The sequence below is a fragment of the Grammomys surdaster genome, unplaced genomic scaffold (assembly GCF_004785775.1).
Source record: "Grammomys surdaster isolate TR1022 unplaced genomic scaffold, NIH_TR_1.0 125450, whole genome shotgun sequence".
Taxonomy (NCBI): domain Eukaryota; kingdom Metazoa; phylum Chordata; class Mammalia; order Rodentia; family Muridae; genus Grammomys; species Grammomys surdaster.
The window spans coordinates 89,178-95,933 of record NW_021620314.1 but is presented as its reverse complement, the minus strand read 5'-3'; positions in this window follow the sequence as shown (position 1 = coordinate 95,933).

Genomic DNA, 6,756 nt, shown 5'->3' with positions numbered 1-6,756 from the left:
TCCAGCGACGGATGAATTTTCTTGCTTGAGCCTAATGGCTACTGAACATGGGGAAACTTAAATGATACTTATGTAAAACCAATGTTATTACCTCTACAGACTGTACAGTCCACTGAACAATTGATTGGTTCAATAGTTCCTTGTCTTCCTAACCCACATACCTTGTCACACCTCTGGCTTATGTTGTGGTTTATTTTGATGCTCACACCCACCACACACAGACTTTTCACTTCAAATAACATTAGAGACAGTCACTCCAATGACACCTCTCCTTTATAAAAAGAAAAGGAGGAGCTATGGAACAATGGACGAAGCCAAGGAACTTGGTAAAGTAGAGCGGGTCTGAGACCCTGGTACCCTGGTACCCACCCAAGTCCACAGGCGCCTCCCTGCTCCCTGCCAGATCCCTGGTCACATATAAGGGAACAGTGACCTGTGATCACATAGCCCCAGAACAGAGTTCTCCATGTTAATGAGGTACCTAGAGGCCCTGATGGTTCAACCAATTAAGTTTCCATTCCCGGACATTCCACCCTACAAAAGGTATTTAATCTCTGGTCCACCCTGGGGAGTTGGTATGCATCCATTTTCCACAATAAACAGTCAATAAACAGTATGGATAAACATGGACTGTCTCTTTCATCAAGACCCTCCATGGGGAGCATGGAGAAGGCCTTCACAACCTCTGTATTCTTGAGAAGGCTTCCTTGTACTTCCAGACAACCAGAACTACCTTCCCCAATGAGATAAGTCAGATTTCTACATTTCCCTGTCCCTGGGTTCATTGTTGTCCTCTGCCTGCGGATTCACAATGGTCTCATTACAGGCTCATCGATCCCCAATTCTTTGTTCCCAACTCTTCTCTGTGACATTCCAGTGGTAACAGGTTGCTTGAAAGTCAGAGAACCCCAACTTTGACCTCCCCCATCTTAAACTGTGTCTTCTAATCCCCTGAGGGGTATGTCAGTGCTTCCCTAAAGCCCAGTACCTGATAGCAGTGGTGGTACATGGAGATGTAGTCAAGCACTCTCGGTGATTTCCCTCTCCAGCAACATGTCCCACACCCCAGCAGCTGGGTGAAAGACAGACACCACAAAAGCGCATTCCTTCAGCTTACCTTCATCGGGACCTACCTCCAATTTCTTGGCTTGAGTTCCTACCCCAATTCCCTGAATGTGGACTACAATCTGCCAAAAGAAGTCAACCCTTTCCTTGACAAGTTGATTTTTGTCATCATGTTTGATTACAGCTTAGAAGGTCACCCATTACAATGCCTCCTAAGGGTAATGGAGAGAGTGCTAACAGTGGCCCAATTCCTGTTAGAGTTAAAGAAAGAAGAGAAACATATACGTAATTTTTTTTAATTTATTTTGGTGCTTAGTTTTCTAAGTTCCTTTCAAGTGAGAAAAAAATTATCACATAAGAAAGGATGCAGTTTTCAACTATCACCTGAGAACAAATAGAGCATTATCCAAATTTCAGCTGAGAAAGCAGATCTCAGTATTCAAATTTTACCAAAAAAGAAAGAATTCAATGTCAAAACCTAATTAAGAAATAAAGTAGCTCAATGTTCAAGTTGCATCTGGAGAGCAAAATTATCTAGTTTCATAAAATAATCCCATGTACTTGTGGAATTTCTCCCCATGTATTGGTCTGTAATGTTCTAGTAGTAGGGATGTTTCTGTTTGTGTCAGAAAACTCCACAGGGAATACCAGAGAACTACATTATTTTAGAATCCTAAGGTTTCCAGACCACATATAAAAAAGTTCTAGCATATTTACACTTCATTATTTTAAAACCATTTTAGTTTACCTTTAATGAAATTGATGTGTGTGGTCCATAAAAAACAAACAAACAAACAAACAAAAACAACAAAACAAAAACAGAGCTACTTATGGATCCTCCATTTTATGGAGATTTCCACTGAGAGACTGCATTTCAAAACATGTACTACTTTCCTTCCCCCTTGCTTGGTCACTTAAGGAGTTGGATCCCACGAATCCTATTTGGTTTAATCAGCCCTCACTAGTAGAGTCTGCACCTAGAGGAGCCTGATTTGGACAGGGAAACAAAAAGGAGCAAAGGTTTGAATGAAGTTCTTCCCAGTGCTATTTTGTCCCAAATCTCATCTAGGTGGTATATGAAGGTTCCTTCTGTGATTAGCATGCAGACTGACTGTTCTTTAAGTATCTTCACTGAAAGTCTCAGAGATACAGCACTGCTCTGAAACAACCTACCTAATACCTGATTGGAGGACCTTGAGTCCTCTGGAAAATTCCAGAGGATCTATCACCAATTTTACTGTAAAGGGACTTCTGATTCTTTTGTTCTAGACCTATAGCATAAATTCTAAAGTCCTAGTTGACTATACCCTCATCCTTCCCTTCGATCTGTCCTCCTAGTGGATAGAGCTATTCAATCTAGTTATCTACTATTAGTGATATTAAGAATGTGTCTTCTCATTCTGCAAGTGAACTGAGGGATACTCGTGGCCTACTATGAGCATAGTTTTCAATTATGATGATGTCAGAATTTTTCACAGCTTTTCAAATTCATGAAGAAATGATATAAGGTTAAGTACAATTTCATTAAAAATCCATCAAATAAAATAGTAAGTTTATCCACTCAACACTTCATTCACTTTACTTGTAAAATGGGTCCATGGAACTGGCAAGATAACTGAGCTCACATAGGCCATTGTGTAGATATTGAAAAGTGTTCAAATCAGGCTAACTAGCATCTGCATCACTTCAGATTAATACTTTTTTCCTTGTGGTGTAAAACACCCAAAACTCCATTCTTCAAGTGCCAAGGTACAAAATCATTTTCATTATCTATTGTCGCTGCAGAATACAATGGAGTATGAGAACACCTTCTATATAAATATGACATTGTCATGGTTAACTAAATTTTCCAATCTTCCCGTCTTTCTCTCTTTCCCATTCCCTCCAACCTCTTGTAAGTATTCATCTGTTTCTCAATTTATTCAAGATAAACAGGCTCCTATTCCCAATATGACTGAGGTCATGTCATATTCATTTCAACTCAGCTTATCTCATTTAACTGACATCTTCTGGGGCTCATTCATGGACTGGGCATGTGAGAATATTGTATTCTTGATCGTCACTGGCCATATTCTTCTCAGTAAAAGTAACACCTCTTTACACACTCATCCATTCATGACCACCAAGGTTGATTCCATAACTTGCTACTAAAAACATGGGATTGCACATGTATCTTCCATTCTTTCACTTCATTAATTTAGATAGATAATCAGAGTGGCACTAAGTAATATGATAGTGCTACTTTAATGGATTAAAGAATTTTTGACTTGCTTTGTTGTTGTTGTTGTTGTTGTAATAATTGCAGTGTAAGGAGGAAAATGGTAAGACTATGAAGGAATGGCTGATTTGACATCTAATAAGGCCATCAATCCTTTGATTTAGTGTATTAAAATGCTTCTCCATAATTTTCTCAAAAGCTCCTTATTCTCATTTTGACCAATTATGAGTCTCTCTGTTAACTATTGCCCGAGACAAAAAGAATTTACTGACCAAAATGGGGAATAACACTAATTTGTTGGTATAAACATAAACATGAAAAGAGTACATTGTTTGTACATACAATTAGCAAAACATTAATGTTAGGGGCTCCCCTGGGGACTGTGACCTTCATAGTTATGATTTTTGACAGTTTTCCAATTTATTCATGAATAACATATGGTCAAGGTTGCCTTAAATCCAGGTAGGGAATTACTGGGTATCTCCTTGACTATCATGACACTTAAATGTAAGTGAGTACAGGTTACCTGGCAAGTTAGTACCGAAGCACACAGGATTACAATGATTAGAATGGTATTGACCATCCTCCTCTGGGAAACAACATGCCAACTATCAGGACTGTTAAATCTGGCTGGCAGGAAAAATATTTGCAGTTTAATCTCATCCTAACTTCTCCATGTACTAGAACACAACAGTTTGATGTCTTCAGCAAGAAGACAAAAAAAAAAAAAAGAAAAAGAAAGTCTCACAATCTAGTCCAGGAAGCAGCAAAGAAAAATGATAATAGATTGAAGTGTTTGGGTATGTTCAATGACCTAATTGGCTAATAGTTTATAGGGAGGTATGCCAAACCATCACTGAGATTTAGGTTGAGTAACCTGAGGCAATTGGAAGCTCCATTATATGGGGTTCTTCCACTTAAATGTTCCTCTTTTTAAAATTTAAATGATATACTTTTAAATGGTAATGAACTAGTAAGTTTCCTTATGATTGTTTTATACATTTATACAGTAGTGTTCGTATCTGTATAGTACTCAACAACAATGGCAATACCCTGTGTGTAATATTACGAAACTTTATTCACCAACAGCTCTCAAAGAATTAACCCATTCCTGGATCTGGGTTTATTTTTTAGCCCTCTGATTCCTTTCTTTCTTTATTTAAAAAATTCTTTAATCTTTTTTACACTCTAGACTTTATCCCCCTCCTGGTATACCCTCTGACTGTTCCACATCCCATACCTCCTCTTGCCAAGAGGATGTTTCCACTCCCCATCCCCACCCCAGCAGACCTCTTCACTCCCTGAGGCTTCAAGTCTCTCCAGGGTTAGAGGGTTAGGTGCATCTTCCCTGACTGAGTCCAGACTCAGCAGTCCTCTGTTGCATATGTGTTGGGAGCCTCATATTGCTGCTGTATGCCACCTGGTTGGTGATTCAGTGTCTGAGAGATCTCATTTCCTGGCAATTGAGAATGAACATCAATGAACATGGGTGATCAGATATCTGCAGAAAAGGATATGGAGTCTATTGGAGATTGCATGTGTGTGTGTGTGTCTGTGTCTGTGTGTGTGTGTGTGTGTGTGTGTGTCTGTGTGTGTGTGGTGGGTGGGTGTGTAATACATAATCTTATGCCTGGATCATATAGTAAAACTACTTTTACCTTTAAGGAACCTCTCCAGTGATTTCCACGAAACAGCATTAATTTACACTCTTACCAGAAGTGAATCAGATTCCTCCTTTTGCTACACCTAAGGCAAGTTTTGATGTAATTTATTTAACCTTAGCTAATATGACTGGGTGAAATAAAATTTCAAAGTAATTTTTATCTTCATTTGCCTAATGAATAAGGACTAGGAACAGATTTTTAAATGTTTCTCAGCTATTTGCACTTTAAAACTCAAATGAACCATATTTTCTGTATCCTTGTCTCTCAACTGAAGGATGGATACAGAAAATGTGATTCATTTCACAATGGAGACTACTCAGATATTAAAAACAAGAACATCACGAATTTTGCAGGCAAATGTATTGAACTAAAATATATCGTCCTGAGTGAAGTAACTCACACCCAAAAGACATTCGGGATATGTACTCCCTGATAAGAGGATATTAGCCATAAAGTACAGGATACCCATACTACACTCTATAGACCCATAGAGGCTAAACAAGTGAGGATGCTTAAATCTATGATATTTAATCCTATGTCAAATGTATAGCTCATGAAGAATTTTTATGTTCTTTAGGCTTCCTCTTGATTCAAGTGATAATATATTTTTCTATAGAGATTTTTAAAATTTTATCAGGTTTCATTTTTAGCTATTTGTCTTAATATCCATGCTATCAGGGTTCTAATTTATAATTTTTTTCCTATGACAAGGACTTTATGTGTATTTCCTGTTTTCATCTCTGCCAGATTCAGGGCATCATATCTTATTTTGAGGTCTTTGGTACATTTGAAGTTGAGGTTTATCCAAGTGAAAAAGAAAGATTGAGTTGCAGTATTCTACTCTGCAGTAATAGTAACAGCTATGTAGTTTGACAAACAGCATTTGATAAGGATGTTGTCTTTTCTCCAATGTTTATTGTTAACCTCCTTATCAAACATCAAGTGACTTTGAAAATGTGGTTTTATACCTTGGTATAATGAGTATGGCTTTTATGCCATTACCCCTGTTTTGCTGCTTCTGCTTCTTCTTCTCCTCCTCCTCTTCTTCCTCCTCCTCTTCCTGCTCCTTCTCCATCTCCTTCCTTCCCCTTCACCTTTCTATATGAAATATACTTTATAACTTAGAGGATATGGATATATATATATATATATATATATATATATATATATATATATCTTAGAGGACATATATGTATGTGTGTGTGTGTATGTGTGTGTGTGTAATATATGATATATGATACTGGACTAGAGAAGTAACCATCAATCTAACCCAGTTGTAATTGCATTTAAGATACACTTCTTCATATGGGTCCAATACTAGATATCGTTTATGTGGCCAAGAATCCTAGACCAGAGCCGGGCGATGATGGCGCATGCCTTTAATCCCAGCACTTGGGAGGCAGAGGCAGGCGGATTTCTGAGTTCGAGGCCAGCCTGGTCTACAGAGTGAGTTCCAGGACAGCCAGGGCTACACAGAGAAACCCTGTCTTGAAAAAAACCAAAAGAAAAAAAAAAAGAATCCTAGACCAGAAGTCATTATATGTAGGCATAAACACACTACTATTAATAAGACAATAAAATGACTCTCATTATATATTATTGTATCTCTAGATCAACGTGTCACTCAACCCTAACCAAAGAAGCTTCTTAGTGAAGTGGATGGTAAACCACACAGTAACCACAACTGCAGAAAGTGAGAGACTTTAAAAAGTTCAGCCTTAAGTGGGAGGTCTTTATCAAGCCTCTCCTCTCTAGACCGAGGGAGAGAGAGAGAGAGAGAGAGAGAGAGAGAGAGAGAGAGAGAGAGAG